The 7,693-nt window shown below is 29.0% G+C and overlaps 1 long non-coding RNA gene across 1 annotated transcript in view; it reads left to right on the top strand.

The window, feature by feature from the left end:
* LOC139426505 (uncharacterized) overlaps positions 1-5,653 on the top strand; it is a 105,728-nt gene extending 100,075 nt beyond the window's left edge. Inside the window, exon 3 of the long non-coding RNA XR_011637818.2 lies at positions 675-5,653. This is a non-coding gene — a long non-coding RNA (uncharacterized LOC139426505). The remainder of the gene's footprint in view (positions 1-674) is intronic.
* The last annotated feature ends 2,040 nt before the right edge of the window (positions 5,654-7,693 follow it).

Genomic DNA, 7,693 nt, shown 5'->3' with positions numbered 1-7,693 from the left:
TTTCTTCAAAAACTATTGTCTTTAGAAACCTGGAGTTCAGATGAATTATAAGAAATCCACTTGGGATTGCAATGCAACAAAAAATTTTAACATTCAATAAACAGTTTGAGAATTAGTAATTGTTAAGCTTTAAGAAAAAAATTACAGCTCAGAAACAAATAGCTCAGTATAGCTGTTCAATTTAGAAATATAGACCTGAAGATTTTATTTAAAATATGATATGTTTTACTAAATGAGTCACTTTTTCTCTTTTTGAAACTTGACTCTGAGTTTCTTTGGTAATAATTTGCACGAAAGATGGTTGATACGATTTGGTTTTAATTGAGTCTTTATCTCGATTTTTTTAATTCAATTTTCGTTTTAGACAATGACTAAAAGTGAAAAATATCGCCAAAGTTTGACACGATTGTCATTTTCAGTCATTAAGAAAATAAACTAATTTGCTTTGAATAATATCCATTATGTTAACAAATAATTATAATACAGGTTTTTATATTAAAAACAAAAGTATCGAGATTGAAAAATAATTCAATACATGTTTAAAAAAATTGTCAAAATGTGCATGAGAATTCACATATGACTGGCTCGTCTCGAAAAAGGGTAAAAGTGTCTTCTACATTTGTAGTCTTCTATGCATTTGTACGTAATTTTCATAACGTTCTCTTTAATTACAGAATTCGGTGGATGATGCAGTATTTGAAGGTAATACATTTATTCTACCACATCATGATCATCGCTTTCACAGTACTTCAAGGATACTTTGTCTCAATGAATACTGACAATAAAAACAAACTGTATCTATGCCTGAACAGTTGTGCCATGTGTGTCGAGCATTGGGAGCCTGGACTTTACAACGGCCCGAGATGTGCAAAACAGTGCGTCAAACACAAAGGTCAACGCATCGTCGATCCAAATTGTGTAAAGCTAAAAATGTTCAATTACGAACCTGAAGTTTTGAAACAACATCGAAAATTCATACGAGGTCAAAGTGAAACTGAGGACGATAAATAATTTTGGAAGGAAAAAATTTTTTAAAACTTACATTTCCGTTGTTTATGAATGATCTAAAATGTTCATCAACGATGTAAAGCTATGTGCTGAATCCAGAGCAGCTTTTCGAATGTGTTTTAGTCAGAAATGGTTTTAACAAGCTATGAAACATTATATCTGGTCAGTTATTAAGTTTTGAAAAATGTTATTGTAATTTCTGTTAAAATCTTAATAGAAAACTTAAATATGAGCATTAATAAATGAACTGAACTCAATAAATTTATCTGAAGATGATCTATGGTTGGGAATAATTACGATTATTTACGAGCACCTTAAATAAATAAATAATCATGATTATTAATATACGTTGACTAGGATAATAATGAATAATTGAAATTATAGTGGATTATTTACGAGCATCTTACATTTAGTAGTTATGGTTATTAGTTTAAGGATGAGTAGGATGATCATTAATTATATTCAGTAGATCTTACTGCGTTTTGCTTAATAGATCAACTAAAATGGTATTCTAACGCACAATTTTAAGTTGGAAATTTGTAATTTTATCGTTTTAACATAATATCATAGCTGCCAACCTTAGGAATAAAAAATTAGGAACACTATATGCGACAAAATAATACGCAAAAATTACGAGAGTAAGACCAAAATTTTACTATTAAATAATAACATTAATAGACATATATTTAAATACCGTATGTAAATTAGTAAAACAAAACTAGAAACACTATCTTTTGTGGGAAATTAATAATATTAATATTTTATAATTAGGAATACCGGTATAATAATTTAAAAACAACCATTACCTATTAATATATAATTATTCTTCTCAAAATTTTAAAACACAGGTAAATAATAATCTCATACCTGTCAACTTTCACTCTTTCTGAGAATGAATTTTCCAAGTGGTAGTAAAACAATTACCGAAAAACAGCCTTACTCAAAAATATATTTATATTTTGACTAGGTTAAAATTCGCTATCGTTCTGAATAGTATGCTTTATATATTTGTTGTAATTATTTAAACGTAGTGGTGGTCAAACTCATTTATAATTATTATTATAATTCAAACATTTTAATGACATGACATGAGTTTCGGTACCACTTTAAATATAAAATTAAAATCTTCCGGAAAAACCGGAAGAGTTGGCAGGTATGTAAATTACATCATGAACAAATAATTCTGATGCAAGTGTTAAAATACTACAATTAATTTTTAAAAAAATAATAATAGTTGTTAAAGATTCATCTTAGTGATCGGCAACAGCTATTGGAATAGTATTTCTAATAAAAAGCTACTAAAAATTACTTCAGCACAATAAACACAGGAAGCGTGGTTGGCTTAAATGCAAATATACTGCAATTTTATGAAAAATCAGATTTTTTATGAAAATATCAGATTTTCAAATTTTATTTAAAAATTGCGAACATATCCAAAAAATTCAGAACAGTTGGCAGCTATGTAATAGGTTACTCTGTTTACATTTCAAAATAAATATGTATCAATATATACTACAACTAAAATTGTTTTGGGGAACAAATAAATAAATATTTCATTCTAAATTTTGATACTTAAATAAAAAAAATTTATATATAGGTTCCTAAAAACAGCATAGTATGAAGAAGTTAAGCACTCGCCTAAACCAGTGCAATATTAGATAGAGAGCAATATTGGAAGATTTTGAAACATGCATAAAAATTTCTTACAAATCAAATTTTCTAATTTTATTATTCAACGATTTCAAATTCACTCACGAAAAAATAAGATGCAATATAAATTTTCTTAAGCTTTCAAACATATATACAGCAATCGTTTTTTTAAAGGATGTAATTTTATGAGGCAAAATTCAAAATTTGGACGAAATCAATTGAACAGTTTAAACATAAAGATTTTTTTTAAAATTTGTGAACTCAGAAACTATTAGATAGATTGCGTTTAAGTTTTGTATTTTGCCATATAAAATTACATTCTTTGAAATGATGTAAAAATTTGTTCACCTAACATTTCAAAATTTTGTCAACTGTTATTAAATAAAATAATAAATATTAATTAAAAAAATTTGCATGGCATGATCTTTCAATTAACGAATTTTATGATTTTGTGCAAATGTTTTTCGATTCGTTTAAAAAAATATCGAGAAGTGGCGAAATACGCAAAAGGTAATATTAACATTAAGTTGCCCAAATTTTCGACCGCTCCCTTAACCAAACTATTGGAACCATATTTCGCAGATTGCAACTTTGAAACAATGGGAGGGGGGGGGGGCTCTATTTCGTTGGTCAAGAATCAAAAGCCGTCGAAAATAAGGAATAAATAAGATTTATTCAGAGAAGTGCGTTGGAGTGTCTGATTTCGTAATTTTAAATATCATTTGTACTAATTAATCATATTTAACACGTTCACGCCGGGAAAAGTGAAAATACTGGTAGAAGTACTATTTCAGTACTGGGCAATTCCACAAAAGTGTCAACTTATAAGTGAATTTTTTTTTTTTTGAATTGCATATTTTAATTTTAAAAATATGTTCAAAAATAGCCAAAGTCTACATATTGCCGTTTCATTTTTGATAATTTTAAATTTTTTGAATCTGGCAGCATTCTAAAGTAATCACATGGCTGACAAGTGAATTGTTCACATTTGTGTTGAAATTGTTTTCTTGAAAAATACTTACAAAATAAAAGAAATGTATCTTTCTTTTGCAATATTTTGATAAAAATATGCATGTAGTACAAAATTTAAACATTTAAAACATTATCATTTTAAGTTTAATGTATAAAAGCAACTTCTTTTACGTCATTCCGTCACATGTCTTAATAATGCATAAATTTCCTGAGAACGAAGATAAGACGTGACATTGGCAAGTTAGATATAAAACCTCTTCGGAGACAACCTAATTTTCAAACTGTTGAAATTTTTACTAATTCTTACATATATATTAATCCTGTTTATCTGTTACATTCTGTTTATCATTTACATATTAATAAAACATTTTTTAAATGAAGACTTTCTTCTACTAAACTTTTTGTCATTCCGTCACAGCAAATAGATGTTAATAACTGCTAGCCAACCTGAGGTTAATTTTCCAAATTCACATTTTACATTGCTTACACATTATACTAAAAGTATAAAATAGTTCAGAAAAATAATAGCTGCAAAATTCGCAGAAACAACCAGTTCTAAGCGGCATGCCAAAAACTTGGTTGCCAAAATGTCATTCCGTCACGCAAATAGAAAGTTCGTAAAATTAAAAGTAAAAAAGATAGAAAATCCTGTTTTTTTAGTTTATAAAGCGTATTATGCCAATAATAATGATATGCATGAGAAAAAAATGTTTATTTGAAATTAGATACATAGAAACTTGAATTAATTGTTATTTTGCAAGTCAAAATGTCATTCCGTCACAAATGGAATTGCCCTATTAGATAATATTCGGGAGGAGTTAATCTAGTCTCAACAATAACAATTCACTGTAAGGAAATTTATCACAGCGAAGAAGCAATTCAATATAAAAATTGCATCCGTTAAAAACAATTGGTAGTTGTGGATTTTTATTATTCCCGGAAAAAAACTAAAAAAATGAAATTTATTGTTACCAGTTTTAACTCCGGTGCGCTGCAAAGATGAGACAATCTAGCGTGACCCACCGGTGGGTCACCCCGGCGTGAACGTGTTAAGGTGATGCTCAAAAGCCATTAAGTCTGAAACTCAATGGATGAAATTCCGCTCATAAGTTATTCAGAGTGTATCGTTTATTATTATTATTATTATTATTTCTTTGTGCGCGCACTGTACATGATTTAAAGCTCGCCAAATTGTTCCCAGTTTATTAAGCTCTTTGTTTCAAGTATTGTTTTAGTAGTCTCTCAAAATATGTTTTCTTTTTTTCTATCAATCAATAGTTTTATGATAAATTACAAAGCCGATCTAGCTCATATATTATATGAACTGTTTTCCTGTGAACAAAAGGCTTTTCTTTCTTTCTTCTTTTTTGAGACTTTTATTTTACTATCACTTTTTGAATTTCGTAAATAATTGTCTATACAGTAACTAGTTTTTGTAATTGTAATATGCATATTTTTATTATTATTTACTACTATATATTTTATTAAATATTTTTTTAAGTTTTCATCTAAAAGATAAACTGTCTAACGAAGTCTATCACGAATTTAAACTGTTTTAAACTTCTTGTTATGAAATTTTAAGTTTAATATTTCTTTGTGATTCTGACAAGATGGAGCCATTTTTTTACTATTTTTCGTCTCAGAATCATAAATAATGTAACGATTCTTGAATTAATAATTAAATTCTAAGCAAATGGTCAGCTGTAAAAGTAATAATAATTTTACAAACAATTGCAAGTTATTTTCTTTATTATGTACATACTTTATTATTACCTCATAATTTGTATTCTTTTTTGCTGTATTATTATTTGAATTTTAATTGAGTTAAAAACTATCATTAACTAAAAATTACCTCAGAGTCTAGGAAAAAAATATCGTAATTTCTGATATTAGAAACTTACCTGTGCCAAACATTTTTTCAAGTGATATTTTTGTAATGTAATTTGTTGGAAGTTTTATTTACATGTTACCCCATATAAATGCTGTTTTTACATTTTTGTACAGAAATTTGTATTATTTTCATTTGGCAATTAAACATTCCTAAATATTATTCACATAAGTGTTTTTTCTTTAATGCAGTTTTTTTATGGTGTTACATTTTATAATATTATCAATTATATTATTATTATTTCTTGTCTTCAATTGAGATTGAGAATGTGCATAATTGAAAAATGCACAGAGAAAGGTTAACTTTGTACTGGTGTAAAAAGTGGTAAAATCTTTTAGCCACTTTGCTGACGTAGATAATAAAAGAATAGTGTTTTCTAACCTTCTCCATGATTTCTAATAATGCATTGGATAAAACATGATTCCCCCAGTGAACAAAGACAGGATTCTCAGTAGAATTCGGAAGTCAAGTATCACTGACTACGGTCGGTAAGAAGGCAGGTGACCAGTTTTAATAGTCTACGAAGGTACCGGGGGTGTGCGGTATAGATCCTCGTTCAACTGTTCTACCGTAAAGTGCTTGACTTCGCGCGCAAGTCGCTGGACTACTAAAGCGGGGGAGCTATCTTCTCAACAGAGGATTAAAATTGTGATTGCAGTCTTCGGATCATCCTCAGGAATGTTTCCCAGACTATCGCCAACAGCCCATTTTGCAGCCCTAGTGCATACCCTCCAACTGCTACGGAATTTCCGTAGTTTCAGAAATCTTCTTTTCAGACGGTAGCAAAATTAATGTCTTAATATTTAAAAAAAAATAATTTTAGCGTAACTTGTCCACTATTACTAATAAAAGTGCAGGCCATATGGCTAGATTCTTAAGTTCTGATAAAAGTTTTACGAGAGATCCATTTGCTTTAAAAATTTCTACTTTGGTTCGCTACCACTAGAAAGAATTATTTTCAAAATCCTCATAAGTTGGAGGGTATGCTAGTGTGACGTGAGTAAACACCTACAACTACTCGATAAAACATGGCAGAATTAACCGAAAATAAACTTAAATGTGGTTCGTATTCAAAAGTTATTTATTTTCGAAAAACTTAAACACACTTTTGATTGAACATTAAAAAAATTGCCTTAAATTTCTACTTTAAAGTAGTTTTAGATATTGAACAAGTGGGAACATAATTGACATATTTATTTTTTTAAACAATTATACATGAACAAATGAACTTACATTTGCTTATTGAATCTCAAAACAGTAAATACAAAACTGTGTGACTAGTTAAATAAGCCATGTAACCTAAATTACAGAGAACTAATGAAAATTGTCCCAAAATTTATAACTTAAAATTATTTTCTGAGTATTTTTTGTTTTAGATATTTCATGTATTAAACTTTATATTAAAATGTAAAAAGGAGGTTGGGGAACAATAATAATTTATGAAAACATGGACATAATCTAGCGCTAAGTGTGAGCTTCCAAGTTCGTCAGGGGCGGTTTCAATGTCATTTATGTAGCCAAACATGAAAAGCAGCCAACTTTTGTGGAAAATTTCAATTTTATACTTAAACGATAGTAAAATTTATGCTTTCTATTCGTTTCTTAAGTTCATAAATTCAATTTAAAAGTATGTTGGTCACCACTGCATATAAATCTAACATACATATAGAAGTAAAATAATCTTACGAGGAGATTTTGGTATACAAGCAACGTACATGAAGCATGTTAAAAGCAACCCCACTGCCTGCTAACTTCTATACGTTCAACCTAAAACAGTGCCAAAATTCCATGATGAATGGAATGGGGGCAGCACAGGTGCCAAGAAAAAAAGAACAAAATACTAGGACTAGGAGGGGTAGAAGCTGTTACGAACAAATAAATATATTTCAGCAAGTGACTTTAGTTTAATTTTAATTTTACTACCACTTGGAAAATCCTCCTCGAAAACATAAAAAATGCGGCAGATCACGTGTTCATCCATACCAAAAGGTGTAATTTCAAATAAAATTGATAAAACTGGTCAGTTATATACATAGTACTCTCTTTACTGTCTTTTAAAGCGTTTAACATGACATTCCGTATTTTCTTACTGTGATTTTGAGTCAGTGTGCCACGCGACGCCAACGTTCCTGCCCTGTATTTTCGTGATTCCTAACTATGTTCTTTACCATCTCT

The sequence above is a fragment of the Parasteatoda tepidariorum genome, chromosome 5 (genome assembly GCF_982258835.1).
Source record: "Parasteatoda tepidariorum strain Cologne lab strain chromosome 5, Ptep-v5.0, whole genome shotgun sequence".
In the NCBI taxonomy this organism is placed as follows: domain Eukaryota; kingdom Metazoa; phylum Arthropoda; class Arachnida; order Araneae; family Theridiidae; genus Parasteatoda; species Parasteatoda tepidariorum.
Note: the sequence above shows the minus strand (reverse complement) of the source record. Positions and strands in the feature narration are given on the sequence as shown.